Source organism: Manduca sexta, chromosome 1, assembly GCF_014839805.1.
Source record: "Manduca sexta isolate Smith_Timp_Sample1 chromosome 1, JHU_Msex_v1.0, whole genome shotgun sequence".
NCBI lineage: Eukaryota > Metazoa > Arthropoda > Insecta > Lepidoptera > Sphingidae > Manduca > Manduca sexta.
In genome coordinates this window covers 1,449,534-1,474,476 of record NC_051115.1, presented here as the reverse complement: position 1 = coordinate 1,474,476, position 24,943 = coordinate 1,449,534, and the positions used below count along the sequence as shown (strand labels likewise).

General features: G+C 37.8%; 1 protein-coding gene across 2 annotated transcripts in view; it reads left to right on the top strand.

The window, feature by feature from the left end:
• Nucleotides 1–24,943, top strand: part of LOC115451978 — a 67,139-nt gene that overhangs the window by 17,720 nt on the left and 24,476 nt on the right. Inside the window, exon 2 of one of the 2 annotated variants that reach the window (XM_037436399.1) lies at nucleotides 11,336–11,400. The exons of the other annotated variant lie outside the window; for it this stretch is intronic. The gene's annotated coding sequence lies outside the window, so the exon portion shown is untranslated. The remainder of the gene's footprint in view (nucleotides 1–11,335; nucleotides 11,401–24,943) is intronic. 2 annotated transcript variants of the gene reach the window in all.

The window sequence follows — 24,943 nt, the reverse complement described above, 5'->3', positions numbered from 1 at the left end:
TCGTCTCGTCATTCAAATCAATAAAAAAAAACTTTTCAATTTACAGAAATAGTCGATGTTTTACTGAACACGTTCGTCTATGTAACTAGAAATATGGTTTCAAAAACGCCGGCATAATTATGTCGACTGACGAAGGTAATCATCGATATTAGTCGACATTTTATTGACCCCACTCCACTTACCATCAGGTGCAGCACATGCCTCTGTTTCCCATAATCGTTGACGTCTCATCCTCTCTCAGTGGCCAGTTCTGAGCCGAGGCCGTGACTTTTTAGAGGGTCACCCTCTGCATGGTCACTTAAGGGCTCGCAGTGCCTAAAGCACTCACCGGCAAGACCGGTGTGTCTATACAAGGCCCTGCCAGGCTAACAAACGTATGACAAGTAAAAAAAAGCCATTGTTCGTATAAAACCAAAACAAAACTCTAATATTTCGTCTCTACATTGTCCTGTGTTTTTAATTGCGAACTTCAAAATCCATTAATATAAAAGCATACGATGACTCAAATGAGAAAAACATATGACGTCATAAGGTCCCTAAGGAACTCTCGGAAGGGCATGACGTCATTTGCGCGTGGAGACCAGTTATGTCTTAGCAAAAAGAGAAATTAACTGAAATTTTCCTCTTTGCAGGCTATGTGCCTTATTTAAAATATATTCATTAGGAATATACGTTTAATAATAGGTTAAGTTTAGTATAGTAATCCATTAAATAAGAATGAATCTCTATTTTTTTTTATTGCTTTGAATAACGAAACGAGCTTGCCGTTCGCCTAATGGTAAGCAATACGAACATAAGCAGTAGAAACACCAACACCTTGAATTACAAAGTATTGTTTGGTATTCCACTGCGCTCGCCTGAGACATGAGATGTTAACTCTAATTATGTCCAGTAGTTAATTTCCCTTGGTCACGTCACGCAGTGTCATGGCCGGTGGCACTAGTGACGTCACATTTCACTATTATTGTAATTTGACAGCTTCCCTTTCCACCAAATTTCAAAGCTTTATAACTTATTTATTATTGCGTGGATTTTGAAAATTTTGTGATAGATTTTGGATGAAATACATTTTTTATAAATGTATTTAAAAAGTCGTCAACTACTAATTTAAATGCAGTTTTCATAGACGGATTTCTTTCGTACTATTTACTATTAATATAGAATAACGTGCAAAATAAAAAAATAAAATAACCTACTATACAGAGATAATGATCCTCAGACCTCGGAATTTCTGTTAAATTTTGAACTCACTACTGCTTACACTACACTCACGCCTTTTAGACCCGAAGGGTTAGACAGGACCGCAACTTGTGCACGCTCTTTTCTCCGAGTCTTCCCTCACTAATACTATACACTATGTCACTTACCCGAGCTGAGGATTGAACCTGAGACTATTATGTGCAATAAAATACGCTAATGCGCAGACGGACAAGAGCCTCGCCAGCCGATGGCCCAGACAAGGCAAGTTGATATGGAGAATGAAAAAACTGTGAATTGTAGGTAAAGTCGAGAGCACATGTTCCTCTCCTACACCCGTTCTCCAGCTTTAACAATAACATAGAGCAGAGCGTAATTGAGCGTACGGAATATTAGGAATGGAATTTGTGAATTCCTTCGAGTTTTAAAACCTCTAGGAGTGGTGCAGCTGCCCCTCCCTGCACCTCCTTGGCGACGCCATTGCAGACAAAAAAGACGCAAGACGCGGACGGGGCGCGAACATATGTCTCTTCCGCGTCTCTTTCATACAAAATGTATAGAAGCGATGCGAGCATATAGAAAAGACAGGGCGCGGATACGACTCGGACACGACGCTTATTCGCCTGCGCCCTGTAAAACATACAAAAAGGACGGACGGAAAGACTTCTCTAAGTAGACAAGTATAATGCACTACAAAAATATAAAACCAATTACCCCAACAGCATTTCTGTATACAGAGTCATTTTGACATTGCTTTACTAAATGAAGCCACATTTGTCTTCACCTTTGCTGACTTTGTACCAAAAATCATCCATTAATAACTAATATTTTTACGAAAAATCATGGTTTTAGTTTTCTGATTATTTTGTAGTTTAATACGAATATGGTATGTCCGTGGGTGTATTTCTGACTGAAAGTATGATGTTGCTGCGACGAATTCTCTTAGAGTTGTAGTAGTGGCTTTAGGGCGCGTAATTATTACTTTTTATTAATTATTTTGTTCGAAACTTACACTTTTTATTTTGCATTTTCGGCTCAAGTAACTAATAAAGTGTTATTTTCAAGTAGATAAGTATGTGGTTTTATTTAGTAACGCAATGTCAAAATGACCCTATATACAACCTGTCGACCTTAAAAGGAAAGTATTTCTACCAAAAAGGCCGTCAATGCATCTCTATGCCTGGTATTACAGATGTTCATGGGCGGCGGAACATTTACCATCAGATGAACCGTATGCTTTGCCCCCTACATCATAAAAAAACAACTTTGAAAACAAGTTATCAAAGGTCGAATAATATGAATCCATAAAGAGATCACTCACATTACCATGTTGAAGTTTTTGCGAATTTTTCATGAACAACAAGGAAAATGGGTTGATCATATCTTCATCTCATTTTTAAAGTTACTCATGATTACTTGGAAGCGATAAGTATTTATTGTAATTAACTTATTTTTTTAATATTTTGTACGTAATATTTTCTATAGAAAAGGAGAAGAAAATCATTTCTTAAAATACTACACCCTGTATTGCAGTAAATAAGTATTTATGTAAAAAAAAATGTATAAAAACAGTGTGGGGCGTAATTGATTACGTATGTAATTAAATTAGTAATCAGAATTATGATATCGATTACATTCACATCAATTGCAATTGTTTATCGAGATTACATCAAATAGTAATTGCAATTACTTGATTACTTTTGCGAAAACATGTATTTAAGCATTGTGGGCTGTAATTGATTACTTTTGTAATTAAATTACTAATTAGAATTACGGTAATTCGATTACATTCATATCAATTGCAATCGTTAATCAAGATTACATTAAATTTAATTGCAATTACATGATTACTTTTGCGAGTGCATTCCACTATCAATATTACTCTGCGTGACTCGGAGATCGAACCCTAGACCTCAGTACTGCATACTACAACTACGCCACCGAGGCGATTTGAAAAGAGAGTTGTCTTAGAATTTAATTTTGCGAATTTTTCGAAATTCTAATATAAACAAAAAGTATGTTGTTCAAAAATATTTTTTTTACTGTATGTCGTATGTTGAGTTTAATTTATTCTTATATTTGACCTTCTCAACATAAACTCGTATAAGGTAATAGTAAACAAAAAAAATCGATTACCAATTACGATTACAAAACATTTTATTGTTTAACGTTTACAAATTACAAAATCTAACTGTAATCATTAATCGAATTTTCGGCTTACTATTTCGATTATTTAGTAATCCCAATAATATTTTGTAATCTAAAAAATCATAAAAAATTATGCGTAAGTTGTAAATTATAGATAACAATAGAAAAATATGGAAATGAACTATGTGTTGCATATTTTGTAAAAGTCTCTCCAAATATTCGTCCAAGTTATTTTGGCTACAGAAGACGGCCAGATAACTTCGACCAACTGCTGGTTGTAGGAAAAGTAGAAGGGGGAAGACCACGTAGGCGATCGCCTACCCGCTGGTCTGGTCAAATAAAAACTATAGCAGCACTTCCTATTACCATTGCCTTTGACGTATATTCTATAGACACGAACCTCCATATAAACTATTTGTTCAAAATCTGAACTAAAATGGCTGTTATAACCTATTTATTCACTGAAAAACTAATTATTTGACTAATATTTTTTATTCACATCCGAGTTTACAGTCTCTAATTATAATCAGGCGCAACAAGGTTCAAAATTCAAAGCAATCAAAATAAACAGGAAAACAATTATTTTCGAATATTTTTAACAATGTGTATCGACATTGTAAGAAGTTAATCGTGCATATCTTATCAATTCCGGTATCATATATAAACGAAAGCCAGTATGTCTGCCGCTTACTACGTGCGTAACAGCTTAACAACTGAATTTGTTCATAGTAACATTAAACCACCTTCAAAAACCACTAAAACAAAAAAATATTACCTAATATTAAACCATATTCAAATACCACGAAAATAAAAATAATTTAACATTACCTAATATTTAACCGCCTTCAAAAACCACTAATATAAAAAAAATAACATTACCTAAAATTAAACCGCCTTCAAAAACCACTAAACAAAAAAAAAACACTATTATGCTAATCGATTTTGGAATCGGTGACTAATTAAAATGAAATACTGTTTTCATATTCGTTCATGTATTTATCTAGCTTAACATTATTAATTTGTCACAGTCTCCGAAATTGTGAACCAGTAGATAATAGGTAATGTCATTTTATTTTGTTTTTAATAGTTATTGACTCCGGTTTAATTTTTTGTTAAATATTTTTATTTTCTGCTTTTTTGTTGATAAATAATAAATGTTGATAAATATTTTTTAAAACTGATTTTTTAATTTGTCGTGTACCTCCAATAATTTTTGTTTTTCAAGATGTTTGAACACAATTTTGCGGGACACTGCTCAACAGCTGTCATTGCGAGTTGATACTTTTCCTTAGAACCTGGCAATGGATAATGTTAATACTAATCATATGTATGATTCACGAGGGTCATGGAGGTCAAGAGTTTGCAATAAAAAAAGTCGTTAAGATATGTTTCGTAGAGGAGCCCCGTGCCTAGCAGAGGGACGGTATATAATACAGGGCTGATATGTTTATTCTCTTTATTTTAAAGGTATTGTTTACATTTATATATATACTAGTTGACCCGACAGACGTTGTCCCGTCTTAACTATGAATTTGCAGCGCGCATTCTGTCAATCGCTGACAGTTATTTCGAACAATTGACAGTTATATAAAATTAATATTCTCGAAAAAAAATCTAATTTCCCGCGATATTTTTTGATTTTTTTCTTTCATAATAACCTTCTCCTGACAATAACAAACAATAAAATAAAAATAGTGAAATCGACCCAGACGTTCACGCGTGATGGCGTGACCAAGGGAAATAGGGATTCATTTTTATATGTATAGACTAGCTTTTGTGAAGGAGTTTTTCGAGATGAAAGTCCCGCTAAAAAATGTATCGGAATAATTACATTTATGGCTCACTGTTTTGGTCATAGTGGCTTCCACATAAAAGGTAGGTATATGCTGTCGCGGACTTTTATTTAGGACTATTTAAGATAAACAATCCTACGGTACATCATCTTTAAATAAAAAAATAAAATTAAAATTACCCTTTTTAATTTACATCTACGATTTGAGTAACTTATAAAGTGTAATCTCCAAGAAGTATGGTTTCATTTACTAACACAATATCAAAAATCCTTATAAAATAAAATACCTATACCTAGATTTAGTTTATTTACTTTTTATTTTAAGTTAAATCCAACGTTACGTCTTACAAGGTAGAAAAAAGAGGTGAATGTCCTTCCTGAAATCGTGAGCTCACAAGCATTCGCCCAGTGTTAATAAAAAGTTTGTTGGCTGGTCTAAGTGTGTACTATGGTAATGGTGTAATTCCCAGGTTGAAGAGGTTTTTATTCGTGGAAACTAACCCTTTAATAATAATAATAATAAGCCCGCAGGGGCGGCTTTGTGGCGAGCCGACGGTGAGTGGCGACACCGCGTTCCCTGATTCCGTGGGGGCTAAATGAGACCCCCTGAACCTTGGCTTGCCTTAACTGGCCGGCTAGGGGTGGAAGTCGCAAGAGCTAAGAACCTAAGCTCCAGGGTGGAAGTGCTCAATCTGCGTAATAGCGAGGAAGCCCGCTCCGGGACGCGATAGCGACCCGCGATGGTGAAATCGGTGCACACCTCTCGACACCCATAAGCCACCCACACCGGTGTTGCGTCCTTGGCTTACGCCACTTATGGGATGCCCATCTAGTGGGGGGCAAGTCACCGTCTTCCTTGAATACATAAGATTGAGACATTTTACTTGGCAGGCGTCCCGTTGTCGCAATCAATAGCCCAGCAACCAGTCCAGATAGCTCCCATCCATAGACCCGGTATAATTCCTATCTTTTCTGCAATAGTCCCTGCACCTTGCAAGCGCTGTCTTTGGCTGTATTTCCTCCATAAGTACAGACAGAGAGAGTACTCGCAAGTTGTATAAACCCCAACTACAGTAATGTATCTTAAAGGGGCCTCTACGTGTTGGATCCGTGTCCCCACGCAAGCTTTCCAAAAGGACCGGCCTTTATGCCGTGATTTCCCGCAGGAATGATACAACATAATAATAATATCAGCCCTGTATTATATACTTGCCCACTGCTGAGCACGGGCCTCCTCTACCACAAAGAGGGATTAGGCCTTAGTCCACCACGCTGGCATAGTGCGGATTGGTAGACTTATACTTATACTAGGTCTCTCATATGTGAGAGTCCGACTGGGTAGGTACCACCGCAATGTCTATTTCTGACGCCCAGTGTGTAGTCACTGTTGTCTTCCGATTTGAATATTGCAGCCAGATTAACTACTGGACATAATAATTAACATCTCATGTATCAGGATGGCGAGAATGGAATACCAAACAATACTTTGTAATTCAAGGTGTTGGTGATTCTACTGTTTATGGGCGTATTGCTTACCATCAGGCGAAAGGCAAGCTCGTCTCGTCATTCAAAAAACAAAGAAAAGTCGGAAGTGTTTGTGCTTGGATCTGCGAGCATTCATCTCAGTCCATTCCACTGCCAACTAGGCTAACGCTTTTTATTTTTTGTAATGGTTAACAGTTTACATTGTCAAAATTGAAGAGCTAGTCCTCTGCACGTTTTTTTTCCAATCTAACCTAAACTTAAAATAAAACTGTTTGCTGTATTTATCGCTATTTTTTCTATTATAATTTTCTTCGGACGTTTAGAAGACTTTCTGCGTAGATCGAACCACCAGATATTGTAAATTTGACTTCGATGACCAACACCTCAGTCCCCCGTGACCACGAAGGCTGCAGCCTTCGAAACGTCGGGAGATAATTATAATATAAATACCCATGATAAAATCCGAATATTATTATTATTTTAATGTCTAAAACTATCGTAAACATAAGAAAATAAAATAAAAAGTCTTCATGCAATCCATCATTGCAAAGCATCGTAGACAGCGAAAATGAAACTTTGATTATCGTAGAGAAAGTATGTTATTATAATAGTTTTATTAGTCTAAGCTATTGCTCGCGGGTTCGCCTGCGTGAAAGTTTTAGAAAGACTATCTCGCCCTCACACCCACTACAACTCCTGCAAGCCAGGATCAGCAGTGACATTGTATGACACCGAGCGGTGATGCTCGCCGAGTCTCAGTGCGTTTGTGAGATAAAAGTCCCGCTATATATTTGAAAAGCGGCGATAGCCTAGTTGGTCATGGAACGGACTTTCGAGACGAATGTCCGCAGGTTCTAATCCCAAACACACCTCTGACTTTTCTAAAAATTTATGTGTGTATTTGTGAATTATCGCTTGCTTTAACGGTGAAGAACATCGTGAGGAAACCTGCATACCTGAGAAATTCTATATAAGAATTTTAAGGCTGTGTGAAGTCTACCAATCCGCACTACAGCGTGGTGGACTAAGGCCTAACCCCTCTCAGTAGTAGAGGAGGCCCGTGCCGAACAGTGGGACAGTATATAATACAGGGCTGATATTATTATTATATTATTATATATTTTCTCGGGAAAGTAGCCTATGTCCAGGGTGCTATCTCCATACCCAACATCGCAATCCTTCGAGTAGTTTTTGAGTTTATTGCGTTCAGACAGACAGACGGATGCGGCAAGGAACTCTTTTTGTTATTGCTTTGAATGACGAGGTTGCCGTTCGCCTGATTGTAAGCGATACGACCGCCCATAAACAGTAGAAACATCAGTCTTGAATTACAAAATATTGTTTGGTATTCCACTGCGCTCGCCATCCTGAGACATGAGATGTTAAGTCTTATGTCCAGTAGTTACACTGGCTACAATATTATAATGCTTACTATGTTATATAATACATTTTAAGAACATTTCAAATGGAATAATTTCGTCATACATGTTTGTTGCGTAGCTTTAACCGTTAATTAGCACACGCAACGGAAGCTCTCAAAAGGAATAATTTTTCTCCGTATTTGCAACTTTTTTTTACTATTCCGCTCCTATCGGTCATAACGTGATGTTATATAACCTATAGCCTTCCTCGATAAATGGGCTATTTAACACTAAAACAATTTTCAATTGAACCAGTAGCTCCTGAGATTCATCATCATCATCCAGGGATATCCTGCTAAACATGGACCTCCTCCAAAGAGTTCCAGATTGACCTATTGTAAGCCTGCATCCAGCGACCTCCGACTTTAATGAGGTCATCTGTCCACTTCGTAATTAGCGTGTTCAAACTCATCAGCTTTATATAATAGTATAGATAGTACACAGTAGTTATTTTTGTTGTAACTAAACACGTGACATTTAAATTAATGGAAAAAGGCCGACTACAAAAAAGGAAAAGGTTCTTAATTCTATGTGTATTTTGTTTTACATTTAAATTTTCTGGCTAAGTTAGACAAATACATGAATAATAGAATATAATAATATCAGCCCTGTATTATATACTGTCCCACTGCACGGGCCTCCTCTACTACTGATAGATTAGGTCTTAGTCCACCACGCTGTAGTGCAGGGCGCGGGCAGACTTCACATACCCTCAAAAATCCTCTAAACTTCTCAGATATACAGGTTTCCTCGCGATATTTTCCTTCACCGTTTAGGCAAGCGATAATTCAAAAATACACACACGCGGCAGTCCGTTCCATAACCAACTAGGCTATCGCAACTCAACGATTAATTAATATTTAATTAACATTTCGATTGCAGTTAAGGCGTTTTTGAATTTCTTTTTTACAATTTGTTCAACTATTTTTAAGATGACTGTACATAAAAGACCTTGGTTGTCCAATTAATTGATTAAGGCTGGAAATTGTGTATAATTCTATGTATAGATCGCACGTGAACGGCGCGTGTGTGGGTGACCAGCTAAGAAAAGTCCCTGAATCTTAATTTTAGGGTAATTTCAACTCTAGTGGGGTTGCGACATTATAATATTTTGTCTTTATGTACCTACCTAGTTTTTGTTCGCAGCACCGCTAGTATAATCACAAGTAAAGTTTTGAATAATAATTGCAAATTACCTTAGAAATTATCTTAAAAATGACTTACACTTTTTTGATTGAAATGAAACTAAGCTTACATAGGATAGTGGTTAAAATAACTGTCCTTTAATGGAATGTAATTGAGGCTTATGTTTGCTGCGATAGCCTAGTTAGGTGTGGAACGGACTGCCGAGACGAATGTCCAGACCTCTGACTTTTCTAAAATTATTAGTCTTCCTTGTAAACTTGTTTTAGCGTTAAGAGGTTAAGAATTGCTTAAATTGCTGTCAAAAACATCACCGTTTCCTATTTTAAACCTTAAGAGGCAAAATGGCGGGTTTTGACTTACATCTGATCGAGTTAATTAAGAAAGAAAGACTGTATTTGTTTATTTCTGAAATATCGCTTGCTTTAACGGTCAAGGAGAATGTAGATATACACAGGCTGACCCCGGAATGCAACACTTTCATCGACCACTATGCTGCTATGCTAAGCGCAAAAGCGGTATGTCAGGGAAACCTTATTTCGAGATCATCGAAGTTTTGTAAATATAGTTTTGTATGTAAAACTGAGATAGAGAGACTCTAAGCTTTTTTAACAAGTTCTAAACAAGATACCGTTATTTAGGTAAGTTCATTGGATGGGTATTTCTTTAAGCTATCTGACGACATAAAAATCAAGATTTTGATTTTTTTAGATACCGCTTTTGAGCTTAGCACGGCAGTATGTCTCCGTAGATCGAGTAACCATCACATGAGCGCAAATTTTTTGTATGATAATCTTCACAATGTCCGCTCTATATAATCTTAGAAATCTTTGGCTTAGAAGGACCAATCATAATATAATTTGTTTGACAGCACGGCAGTATGACGGGTTTTAACACCTTGTGTACGGTCGCTATCCGGACGGATATAAAATATATCCACAAGCAAAATTATTAATATTAGATAATGAACACCGTTACGTACGCAATAAAAAGATAACCTTTACTAATATTATGTATAGATAAGCTATATTTTCTTTAGTTTCTCGTCAAGCGGTCTTGTTCCGTCTAAGAGGGCAAGTCCGTCTTTTTTCATTGACGGTCTTTCAACTCAGAGGTCAGCTTGATAAGCTATATTGTGTCTTCAATCTGACGTTAAATGACTATTATCTACAGGGGCAAGTCCATCGATACATATACTACGTACTAGATTTGACGGACCGAACATTCACTGTGCTCAACAGAATTAAACTGCAATCCATTCAAACTGACTTTAGTATGGTCAATATTGACAGCTTGCGGTTGTGTACGGAGTGGCGCTCATGATATAAGTACTCGAATCGTAAGTGTAAACCAGGATTTGATTAAAAAATATTAGTCAAATAAGTAAAATATTTGTTGTTCAAGTGAATAAATAGGTTATAACAGTGATGTGTTGTTTCCATTTTAGTTCAGATTTTAGACAAATAGTTTATATGGACGTTCGTGTCTATAGAATATACGTCAATGGGCAAGTCCGTCTTGTAATGATGGTCTTTCAACTCAAAGGCCAGCTTAATAAGCTATGTTTTGTCTTCAATCTAACGTTAAATGACAACAATTATTAGACGACCCTGTTCCGTCTACGAGGGCAAGTCCGTCCTTTTGCAATGACGATCTTTCAACTTTTAAGTCAGCTTTGATAACCGTATAGGTAACTAGATGTTTTGACTACCTATACGACTCTCAATGCTTTCCTTCGATTAAAACGCTCGAAATTCCAAAAATAATTCGCATTGTAGGCGGAATAAGACCCAATGAATAAACAAAAAATATCTATCGTAGAAAATAAAACAGAAACTTTGTAATAGAAAAATTTAATAAAATGAAAAGTCTGTATTATAAAATGGTTATTTCCGGTGATTAGCGTTCTTTTTGAGCCCACTTTTTCCCGGGGTAAAATGCCTATACCACTCAGGAGTAATGTAGCTTCCTGTCAGTGAAAGAATTTTCAAAATCGGTTCAGTAGTTCCAGAGATTAGCATCAAGAAATAAATTCGTAAATTCCAGAGGATAGCACCTGAAAACAAGTTCATAAATTTTTCTTCATTATAATATTAGTATAAATTTTGTGCATGTAACTTGAGAATAATGTATGTATTTCTCTTTGCAGGTAATAGTTTTGCATCTCATACGTTTGGAAGGTGTCACTTTCTGACAGCTTCTGTCAAAAAATAGGTAAGACCATAGATTTTTTTTGGTTTATTTTCTTTTTAAAACGAGAAGACAAAGGCTGTCAGCCATGCAGCCTAAGACCATAGATAATAGCTTTAATATACTAAGCTATAATCATATAAATATTCACAAACTGGGTAAAATTCCACAACCTTTAACCTAAGACGTCTTCATCACGGAAATAATCATTTTTCTTTACCTTATCCACACAATTAATCAACGTATTTCGCAGTACCCTATTTCTTTCTAACTACAAAAGAAAGTAAGTTAGAGATAATAACACTAGTCTATTTCTTCCAAAACCAAGGAATATTAATCTAAAATAAATTGTTTTTTTTACCCTGTCCACACTATTGGTCGTATTTCGCAGTACACTCTCTCTTTCTATCTTCAAAAGAGAGTAAGAGAGAGATAATAAAACTAGTCTATTTCTACCAAAACCAAGGTATTTTACGCTAAAATAACTATATATTTTCTTTACCCTGGCCACACCATTAGTCATCGTACTGATTTCGCAGTACACTATCCTTCTCTTTCTAATTACGAGATATAGTTATCGGTCCATTTATAGTACACTCAAGCTCAAAAGTAGCTAAACAAAATCAAAGTTTCAAATAGCCTTCCATATCAACAACTACTACACTGTAACACTAAGATTAAATGAAAAGGGTTAGTATTGGTAGATTAAAAGCAGCGATAGTCAAGTTGCTTGTGGAACTGCCGAGACGAATGTCCGCAGGTCCAAAACTCAAACACACCATTGACTTTTCTAAAATTATGTGTGTATTCTTTGTGAATTATCGCTTGCTTTAACAGTAAGGGATAACATCGTGGGGAAACCTGCATACCTGAGAAGTTCGTTACAGTAATTATGAGGGTGGGTGAAGTCTGCCCGCACTACAGCGTGGTGGACTATGGCCTAATCTCTTAGTAGAGGAGGCCCTTCTAGCAGTGGGACAGTATATAATACAGGGCTGATATTAGTATCAATATAGAAAAAATAATAAAGTGTTTTGAAGATTTTGATTCGTTCTGCTAGTTTTCTGACTGACCATACCAGTAAGCGAGATCTTTTGCGCCTGATCTAACTCCAGTCATGTCAAATCGCCGTCTCACCGTATTATAAGAAGGAACAGAGAGTGCTGTGTATTGCACACTTGTGCACTATAATATCTTCTGCTGATCTCTCCAGTCATGTCGTCTCACCGGACTATGAGAAGGAACAGAGAGTGCTGTGTATTGCACACTTGTGCACTATAATATCTTCTGCTGTTCTCTCTCCAGCCATGTCGTCTCACCGGACTATGAGAAGGAACAGAGAGTGCTGTGTATTGCACACTTGTGCACTATAATATCTTCTGCTGATCTCTCCAGTCATGTCGTCTCACCGGACTATGAGAAGGAACAGAGAGTGCTGTGTATTGCACACTTGTGCACTATAATATCTTCTGCTTATCTCTCCAGTCATGTCGTCTCACCGGACTATGAGAAGGAACAGAGAGTGCTGTGTATTGCACACTTGTGCACTCTAATATCTCCTGCGTGATCTCCGTTGAGATTGGCCGCCGTATCCGAATTCGGTTAGTAAGGTATCAATCAAGACATAATAAATGTTCAATAAACCTCGTTAAATATGTTTCATATTGATTGAGTGTTTATATGTTAAAACTCGCCATAATGGTCCACGTAACTGTCGCCTTCCGTGATCAGCCTGTGTATATGTTCCAACAGGCATAATTGTGTCGACTGAGGGGTAATCATCTCTCGTCAGTCGAGATTCTATTGGACCGCACTCCTTACCATCAGGTGCAGGCACTTAGCCGTGGACGTATAAAGAAGTCATTATTATTGAGTCTGGAATTTGTGCCCGATATGGCGATAGGCTCACCGCCTATCACGTCATGGAACACACTTACCGTGGGCGCCCTGGTTTCGCTTCTGCATACCCTTCGGGGATAAATGCGTGATGATATACATGCTATTCCTGAGTGCGGCAAAAGCCAATATTTGTCGATATTGTTACTAAAGTACTCGGCTTACTCATATCCGTTGTTATCTACTCGCAGTAATGACTCATTTTATTAAATTGTTTGGATTTTGTATACACACACATAACGTGCTCTTCGTGCATGATAAGTTCTCTCTTCCCATAAATCCCACGTGGTGGTGGGGTCTTTTTATTGCTTTGAATGACGAGACGAGCTTGCTGTTCGGCTGATGGTTAGCGATACGACCATAAACAGTAGAAACATCAACACCTTGAATTACAAAGTATTGTTTGGTATTCGAACTGGCTCGCCATCCTGAGACATGAGATGTTACGTCTCATTATGTCCAGTAGTTACATTGACTACACACTGCTGCTTGACAGAATTAGACATTGTGGTGGTACCTACCCAGGCGGACTCTCACATTAGAGAGACCTACCACCAGTTTAAGTAATGTTTTTTGGAGACATTCCTGCAGTCCATACCGTGGTAAATCTGCGAATGGTATCCTGATCTTCTACAGCTTAACGACTGCAAGGGTCTGGAGGAAATCGGAAGAGGAGAATTAAGAATGGTTGGTGTAGGAGAAGGGGCTATCTTAAAATGGACGGAGAGATAGGGAAGGTAAATGTTCGCGGATCCCTTATAGGCCTTAATATGAGTTGTTAACTATAAGGTTTCCACATTTATTATCTGCCTGCGGGGATAGCATAGTTGGTTGTGGAACGGACTTCCAAGACGAATGTCCGCAGGTTCAAATCCCAAGGGCACACACCTCTGACTTTTCTAAAATCATGTGTGTATTCTTTGTGAATTTATCGTTCGCTTTAACGGTGAAGGAAAATATCGTGAGGAAACCTACACATCTGAGAAGTTCTCTATAGAAATTTCGAAGGCGTGTGAAGTCTACCAATCCGCACTAAGCCAGCGTGGTGGACTAAGGCCTAATCCCTCTCAGTAGTAGAGGAGGCCCGTGCTCAACAGCGGGCAAGTATATAATACAGGGCTGATATTATTATTATATTATTATGTGCCTGCCGCGACAAATGTGCCTATGCATAGGCGTACATTTGGAGACCAAGCGCTCAAGATTTGCCTCGGGGATCGTGGTGGGGTCAGCTTTTCTCGTTTTTCATCTCCACTTCGCTCTATGATGTCATCAGAAACCTGAAATTCTCCCATATCCCTCAGCACTACAACCTTCCACCTCGTCCTCGATCTGCCTCTGGTCCTTCGGCCAGGAATGGTTAATTGCAATGCTAAGTTTCCTATGTTCATGATTTTGCAAAAACTTTTTAATGATTATATGTTTACACGAATGTTTGATATCGATATAAAATTTATGGATTATCGCGAATTTTATGCTATAAATTTCGCCCGACGTTTCGAAGACTTCACAGCCTTGATGGACACGGGGCGAACTGAGATGTTGGTCCGCAAAACTCAGTTGCAATATAGTTTACAATTTGTTGTTGTTGACGGTCTGATCTACGCACAATGAGCTGTGTCTTAAAGTGAAGAATAAATAAAGGCTGTTTAATAACAAAATATTGCAAATCTAATTCTTGAATTTGTTATGTTTGGGAAACAAGACTCCGGGCCTTCCCCTCTTATTTTAGCAGTCTAGCAAAACATAAAGATAAAATCTTGCCAACAAGAAATACCAGTTTTAAAGTGTTCTTACTCGACGGGTTTTACAAAACCCTTTCGAATGCATGCCTTTATCCTCCAAGGTAGCAACATAGTGTATCAACTTTTCACCATTGAAAGAAGAAAGATTTTTATTATTGACAAATGCAGTTGACTAACTGCAGTGTGCAGTCATATAAAAAATTAAAGTAATTTATTCCTTATTTCAGGAGCCTATAAATGAACTGCTCTAAACTTTTTTTTGTTTTTTTTCTTCTTACTTTATCATGTACTGTAATCTTTACCCTAAACTGATTGAAAAGAGCAACACCAGAGTTTCTTGCCCGTTCTTCTCTGGTGAAAACTGCTTTCCGAACTGGTGGTAGAGTTAATATTGACGGAATCTAAATAATGTATAACATTTTACAGATTCAAATAAATCATTTCATTTCATTTCAAATAAATCATTTCATTTCATTTCAGTTATATTTTTTTATGTGCCAGCAATGGACTAGTCGTTCAGCTTTATGCTCCAATACAGATGCAGCTATTCAATCAGAAGTCCAAGTGTCGCACGGATCAGTCGTTATACGAGCTGGAAGTGTTACAAAAATTAAAAAATAATGTCTAACACTAATCAAACAAATATATACCTATATGTGAAAATGGAACGTTAGTGTAGTGGAATATGTGAAATGCGTGAGCGAGATAGAAGAGAGAAATATGAATGACAAGAGATGTATGATGGACTGATGAAGTATAAGAAACGTCGGAAAAATGACGTCAAACAGAAAAATTATAAAATAAAACAATTAACTAGAAATTTATGTTTTATTTTGGTACAAATCCCACATACATTATATAACAAAAACAAAGTTTAAAAGTTTTAGTTTTACTACTGCGTACTGATAGGGGGAATTTATCGCCAACATCATTTGATCAGCCCTGGTTATTCTATAGCATTTTTGCGGAAAAAGTGCCATTGACTCCTTCCCAGCCTTTGTGGGGGGGGTGACTGAGCGGTTATGTTGGGGTCACTGTGCCTTATGGCCCGGCGTTGCGCCGCCCGGATTTGATGACGACCTTCGGGCGGACGCTGGACCGAGTCCCTAACCTATATACACGACAAAAGGTAATTCCATAATTGAACAGATCTCCCTAAAAGATTTCCAGATCGACCTGTTAGAAACAGGCTGCATCCAGTGAACACTATCAAGTCGTCTGAAATCTAAACATACAAAACACCTTATAATATACGATGCCAGCGCCATCTAATTAAAAAGTGAGTTTTTTTTCCCAAAAACCAAAATACCGCGATAGAAACTATAAAGACATAGTCTAACCATGTGTTAAATATCATTGAAATCCGTTCAGTTGTTTTTTCGTTTACTTCTTACAAACATCCAAACATTTTATTACTTGCATTTGTATTAGATAAGATTATGAATGCTCGTTTGAATGGATATCGGTGACGCAATCGATTCCGGATGCAATTTGGTACATAGATTATTTGATAGCGCAGTTTCATGATGACATGCGGCGATAGCCTAGTTGGTTGTAGAACGGACTGCCGAGACGAATGTCCGCAGGTTCAAATCCCAAGGGCACACACCTCTGACTTTTCTAAAGTTATGTGTGTATTTGTGAATTATCGCTTGCTTTAACCGTGAAGAGAAACATCGTGAGGAAACCTGCATACCTGAGAATTTCACAGGAATTTCGATGGTGTGTGAAGTCTACCTATCCGCACTACAGCGTGGTGGACTAAGGCCCTATCCCTCTCAGTAGTAGAGGAGGTCCGTGCCCAACAGTGGAACAGTATATAATACAGGGCTGATGATGATGAAGTTCCATTATCCCGGGATATATAGCAGGACTTTTGTCTTGGAAGAACTTTTCAAGCTGCCAAAATGTGAGCAAAAGATAATATACATCAGTATTGGTTGAAATTTTCCAAAAGGGAACCTGATAAACATATAGGTACTAATATGCATAAATGCGGTTTGCAAATCATTCTAATGATAATTAGGTTTTATATAAATTACAAAAGGAAAGTAAGGAATTGGGTTATATCGTCCTCACGGGTGAGGATCCCGACGCGTTATCCTTTTATCTTTATTAACGTTATATACTTTTTATTTCTTCTTTCCCGCCCGAGCTGGCTTATTTACTTTAAAGTCTTTCATTTATTTTATTCTCAATATAAATGGTCTTTAGTTATATAAGCGACTTTGAGTAATAATTAAATATTCTCATATACCTTGACTTATGAGTGCAACTATGTTCGCCTACGTGCTGAATAAAGCATTTTATTTTATATATATGGATCCTTGCCACTAGTATACACAATTATCGCGCACAAATTCCACACTGGTTTGATACTGAACAGAAAAACCGAGCTGGCAATACCGATAAGGCAATTTCAACCATGAAAGTATTTAAAGCAAAACAGAAAAGCGTGGCAAGTTAAATGTAATGTCATGCAATTTATGATTCACCGCAGAATATATCTACATTCGAAGGGCTATCATATCTAAGCGATGATAAGTAAACTTTTGAGTAGAGCAGTGTTGATTTTAATAAGAAAATTCATAACAATCTGTATATATAAAAATGAATCCCTATTTCCCTTGGTCACGCCATCACGCGTGTACGGCTGGACCGATTTCAGTAATTTTTTTTTTGTTGTGTTTGTTATTGTCAGAAGGTTCTTATGGAAGAAAAAAATTCAAAAAATTGCGTGGAAAATCAGAAAATTTAAGAAAACGAAAATATTAATTTTATATAACTGTCAATTGTTTGAAATAACTGTCAGCGATTGACAGAATGCGCGCTGCAAATTCATAGTTAAGACGGGACAACGTCTGTCGGGTCAACTAATTAAACTATTAAAATAAACTATTTTTCGGATTTTATCGAGGTCTTAATATTTTAGTTTTCTCCCGACGTTTCGAAGACATCCTTCATGGTCACGGGAGACTGAGGTGTTGTTCATCCGTAAAGTTAAAGTTACAATATCTACCTACATTTTTAAGTATACAACTTTTTAAATTTTAGCTGTTGGTGGTCCGATCTACGCAGAATGAGCTCCAATGTCTTAAAAATGTATCACCTACCATCAGACGTACGGCAAGCTCGTCTCGTCATTCAAAGCATGAAAAAAAGAAATATTCCCATAACCTTGTATATATAATATCAGCTCTGTTTTATATAGGTACTGTATTGGTGCACAGGCCTCCTCTACTACTGAGAGGGATTAGGCCTTAGTCCACCACACTGGCCTAGAGCGGATTGGTAGACTTCACACACCTTCGAAATTCTTATAGTTCTCTGTTCAACTTCTCAGGTGTGCAGGTTTCCTCACGATGTTTTCCTTCACCGTTAAAGCAAGCGATAATTCCCAAATACACACATAACTTTAGAACAGTCAGAGGTGTGTTGGGTTTTGAACCTGAAGACATTCATCACAATCCGTTCCACAACCAACTAGGCTATCGCCGCTTCTTGATTTCCTTTACCCTGTATGACATTACTCCATAAATATATTCGCAAATCTCGACACCCACAACATCCTTGAATAACACAATGTCCTCAATTAATTATACATGCTCAACTCGAAGTTTAGCATGAGGGCGCACGCGGCGACCTCTGCCTAATGACGTCATACGTAGATCATTTCATCGAAGACGCGCCCCGCCTTGTCTAATCGCTTTGAGCGCAGCATGCGCGTACGCACACTACGATGGACAGCGTTGAAACTGAGGAGCTGGATCCTTTTGCCCCACAATCAGCCCCGGATCTAAGGGGGGCTAGCCGGGTCCCACGCCCCGGTCGGCGAATTCAGAGAGGGGCAAATTCAAACTTAATTCATTATTAACGCAACTATGATTACTGAGACATCCAGTACATTCAATACTGAAATTATTTCCCGCTTGACGCCAAATGATGATAACAAAGATAAAAATACAGGTGGGTGGTGGCGGCATTTTCTAAATTTGCCCCGTTCGAAAAAATTCAAGATCCGGGACTGCCCGCAACACTGGTGGTCACATTTAACTGGTAGGTCTCATATGTGAGAATCCACTAAGTACTGCAATGTCTATTTCTGCCAAGCAGCAGTGTGGCACTTGTGTTCCAGTTTGAAGAACATCGTAGTAACTACTGGACATAATGAGACCATGTCTCAGGATGGCGAGCGCAGTATACCAAACAATACTTTGTAATAGGTGTTTCTACTGTTTATGGACGGTCGTATCGCTTACCATCCATACTATCAGGCCAAGCTCGTCTCGTCATTTAAAACAATAAAATAAACTAACTCAAAAAGTAGGGGGGGACTTCTTCATGAATAAAATGACTTATATATGATCAAGAATGTTTTCTGGAAAAATAGCCATAATCGTTGCTATCTCATCCTCTCCCCGTGACGGTTCTGAGCCGAAGATATTATAAATGCGAAAGTTTCTGAGGATGTATGTTTGTTCCTCTTTCACGAAAAAACTACTGAACGGATTTGTATGAAACTTTACAGTAATATCGGTTATACATCAGAATAACACATAGGCTACAATTTATAACGATTTTGTGTTTTGGTCATAATATAACGGTACATATCAAGTAAGTCGGAAAAAAATTATCCCGGAAAACTCCACGCGGGCGAAGACGCAAAGCTAGTTAGTACATATATGTTGTATCGGATTCCATTTAAAAAGCAACTTTCAATTGCTGCATACCTCCTTCGTGGCAGTCCCTAACATTCTGAACTATACCTCATTGTCTGCCTACTCCCTTGATATGTATTGTATCCTGGCATACCAATTATAATATACCATGTTTATCAACTGACCTGCAAACAGTTATTTATAGCTTATGATACAAGTTTTTCCTTGTTCATTGGTTCGATTTTCCTCTGGCACAAATTCGATTTTCAAAATACACTTTTATTTAAATGAACATAGAATTCATAATCGAACGGTATTGAATATGTTAAGAGAAAAACATGTGTTACAGATAATCCCTTTTCTATGATGGTGAAAATACAAAAACAGGTTTTATTGTAGTATGAATAAGGTTGGTAATTGTGTGTCTAGCGAACGGAAATGTCAAACTCATTTTTGCATGTCTAGTTAGGTAATCCTTGCCTATGATAACGAGATAAATAAACAAAAATATAGAATTGATCTTTATGTTGATGCAAATAAAGTTCGTATTACATTGAACTTTATTGCACCTGTATGCAAATATAACCATTAGTACCATACATATAAGATTGTATTTTATGTAAATTAAGGTTTTATTGCTAATTTTATGGAGGAAAAGTTTGTTATCTAGGTCGATTTTGTAATATATTTTAGTCCCTTGAAGTATGAATAATATAAGTATATACTAGGGTTGCTAGATTTTTTTCAGCCTATAAGGGACAAATGCTTAAATGTGCAAAAAATACGGGATTTAAATTTTTTACCCGGGAATAAAATTATTTTGTAACATTTTTTAATTTTTTTTATATATTTTTTTAATCATTATAATAATAATAATTGAAAACGTGTGCCAACTCGCTTTTAATTACATTAATTAAAACCGAGTCGTATTGATACGTAAGTGATAACGCGAACGTTGCCTGCGTGAGTGCTTGTCAATCGTAGATCGATCGATTGACGGGACAGAGTCTGTGCCGCCAGGACATTTTAAAATGTGCCTAAAATACGGGACGTCTGGCAACGCTAGTATATACTGTCCCACTGCTGGGCCTTTACTGTTTACCTAACTCCACCACGCTAGTGCGGGCAGACTTCACCTAAAATCTTACATAAAATTCTGAAATACGAACGTTTTGTTTTGAGAAGGCGTCCCTGCAGTCAATACCGTAACCTGACAATGAGATACTGGAATCCTTCAGCTTAGCGACTGCATAGGCCTGGTGAAATGTAGAATGGGAAAAGCAAGAGTGGGGGATAGGAACTTACTGGTATGAGCCTAAGGGGGAAGAAGGGAGTTCATGAGTCATAGACCTTAATGAGAATTGGCAACCATGAACACACTTAACCCATTTACCAGCGGAATGTTTGCGGGCAAACATGAGAGTTACACGACATTACGCGTGTCACGGAAAAATAAACTTATTATGTAGTTAATAATAAGGTTATATTCCCGTGACACGCGTAATGTCATGTAGCTGTCATGTTTGCAAACATTCCGCTGGTAAATGGGTTAAACGACAAGGTGTAAAACACTAGAATGAGCGGAATGTTCGAGAGTCCCTATAGGCTTCAAGGTGTATTACCAACAACAAGGTACACTTAACTGTGTGCCTAGGGCCGCGGCAAATGTCCCTCCATGCGGGCATTCGGTGTGGAGACCAAGCGCAGTAGAATTGCTTTGGAGGGGTAGTGGTATGCAGGTTTCACTATTAAAGCGAGCAATTGGCAAAAGCCCACATAATATCAGCCCTGTATTATATACTGTCCCACTGCACGGACCTCTACTACTGAGAGATTAGGCCTTAGTCCACCACGCTGTATTGCGGGTAGACTTCACACACCCTCGAAAATTCCTAATAGAGAATTTCTCAGGTATGCAGGTTTCCTCACGACGTTTTCCTTCACCGTTAAAGCAAGCGATAATTCACAAAGAACACATAACTTGGAAAATTCATAAGTAAGCTTGGAGTTTTGAAGCCACTTTCGTCTCAGCAGTAATTTCCACAACTATTCTATCGCCCCTAAATCTAAAGGATCGGTAAACCAGAGAGGCAGAGGTGCAATGTCGCCATGTGTTTCGACTTCCGTCCCATAATGTGTTAGGGGCCGTTCAAGTATTACGTAACGCAATTTGGGGGGAGGGGGATCTTGTAAAACGTTACGATGTTACAGGCGCGGGTGGGTCGTACAAAGCGTCATGTAACATTGTTTTTTTTGTTTTAAAACAATAACAAAGGTATTTTAGCGATCGGTATTTTGCGTAAAATATTTGTGAATTTTACAAAAAAAATGTCACTTTAGAGTTACATGACTTTTGGAGGGGCGCGGGGGCGTACAGGAAAACGTTACGGCGCGTAACATGGGGGGTCAAAAATCTTCAAAAATTACGTTACGTAATACTTGAACGGCCCCTTAAAGAAAACAGTCACTTTGAACACAAATTCAAAACCAGGCTGATTAACGGAAAAACCCGACATGGGATTCGTACCCGGGACTTCAAAGCAAGTACTGCTCACTACGTCTACGCCACTGAGTAAATCTGCAATGCAACTGCGTATATATTTTATGACTGACAAAGGTTAACTTTGTGACTTGGATCCTTCGTGATAAGGTCCAATTAACCTTGGCGGTGTTCCTTTGAGAAATACACATGCCTGTTTATGAGGTAGGTAGCATGTATATCACCAGATATACACACACATCACGCATTTTTCCCCGAAGGGGTATGCAGAGGCGCAACCAGGGCACCTACTCGCCAAGTGTGTTCCGTCCTTGGATGAGATATGCGAGCCTATCGCCATATCGGGCACAAATTCCAGACTCCGGGCTGATACTGTGCAAAAACCCAAATATCACTTTGCCCGACCCGGGATTCGAACCCAGGACCTCAGAGCGCTGTCGTACCGCGCATGCAGTACAACTACGCCACCTACCTACGATATATCAAGTCCCTATTCCTTTAACATAAGGGCCTATACATATTTCCCAGTATAGAACGCCTACGTCCTTCCTGGTATAACTGACTTGGAATGTATATTAAACAAAATTCTTTCTATCTAGTTTTACATTTACGTAAATTATAAATGCTTCTCTTCGATAAACAGTATGGAACATTATTTAGTTAACCATGTAATACGGAACCGCCTAATGATTTAGCCCTGTCAATATATTCTGTTTTCTTTGAGGATTCACAGATGCGAATATTATGTATATTGCATTGAAAATAACTCGTGCGTCGGCAAGCTTGTTTGTATTCACGGCTCATTCCAAGCTTACGATTTTATTGTACTCCAAGTACGTAGCGGCCATTTTGTTTTGCATATAATCTTTGTTTTTCACGACTATAAATCCAATTGGATTTATTTTAAATGTCTTTGTTTTAGAGGTGAATAGCCATCAATGTCGTAACGACTTTATTCAATATCAAGGGTTGCCACACAAACGTTGGTTAAATGAAAGCCGTAAGAAATTCCACAGCCAAATTTACAACTATTAGCAACCCTAGTCACATCTGTGCCTACCTCTGGGAATGGAAAAGGATTGATGATACGATAAACATACTAAATGCAACTGCAAATCACGTCTGTCAACAAAAGTAATTTACATTTAACACGAATGCCCGGAATAACGCAAACAAGTTCCGCGAAATTTTATCAAACACGAATTCTTTGTAAAAGTTGCTTTAAAAATTATTACGTCTGTCGGTGGCTTAGTAGGTATACCTACGCGGTACGAATATGACTAGCGCGTTGAGGGCCTGGGTTCGAATCCCGGGTCGGGCCAAAAATATTTTTTACTTGGTTTTTCCATTTTAAAATTACTCAGCAGCAACTCGGAGTCAGAAAGTTGGCTGTAATATGTGCATAAAGTATGTAAAGCCGTTTGTCCTGCTGATCTCTCCGGTCATGTCTCCCGTCTCACCGGACTATGAGAAGGAACAGAGAATGCTTGTGTATTGCACACACTTGTGCACTATAGTATCTGCTGTTTACCTGGCCGATCTCCGTTGATATTGGTCGAAATTCAACTAAGATACTATTCATAAAATTATATTACATGCACTAGAATTCTTTCACATACCTTCGAAATTCTTTAGTAGATTTCTTAGGTATGTAGGTCTCCTCACGATGTTTTCCTTCACCGTTAAACCAAGTGATAATTCACAAAGAATCATAAAAAATCAGAAGTCTTTGGGTTGTGAACCTCGGACTTTAGTCTCGGCAGTCCGTTTCCTTCCCAACCAGGCTATCTTGCACTTCGCTTTGTTATAAACTAGCATTTGCTCGCAGCTTCGAAAGAACTTTTCCGGGATATTTTTTGTTTCCGACTTGATATGTATCGTTATATTATGACCAAATTACACAAAATAATTATAAATTGTAGCCTATGTGTTATTCTGATGTATAACCAATATTGCTGTAAAGTTTCATCCAAATCCGTTCAGTAGGTTTTTCGTGAAAAACAAACATACATACATACATCCACACAAACTTTCGCATTTATAATATTAGTAGGATAGATAGAATTAAATAGAAAAACTTAATAAATACCACCTACTCAAAACTTAGATCAGGCGTTTATGGAACACGCAAACACAAGTCATCCCTATAGTAATAGGTTTAACTGGTATGGTAACAAAAAGTTTATCCAGATATATTAACACATTGAATTCCGCCATAGATATCAACATCCTCCACAAACAAGCAGCAATCCGTAATAATAGACGTATGTCTATTATATTGAGCAGAGTGTTAGGGGATACGTTTTTCGTACACGGGGAACAACAGGGAGACTGAATTACCTCTTCCCTGAGGGTATCAGGGCGGGTGGTCAATAAACCCGAGCAAAAAAGCTCGAGTCAGAGAAAACTCTGAAAATTGTAGTAGGGTAGTACTATCTTTTCAATTCGGGACTGCCACGTATAGGGTTTTCCAGGATAAACGTAGCCTATAGCACTTAGGAGTAATGTAGTTTCCTATTAGTGTAAGAAATTTCAAAATCAATATAATAGTTCCTGAGATTAGCGCCTTCAAACAAATTCTTCTTTAGTAGATTCTCAGTAATTCTCCACGTGTATACAAACTGGATCATTATGACGTACCCGTTACTCTTAAATTGTTTAATTATTTCTTGTTACGCGAATTTTAGACATATATATGGTCTCTCATATGTGAGAGTCCGCCTGGGTAGATACCACTGTAATGTTTATTTCTGCCAAGCAGCAGTGTG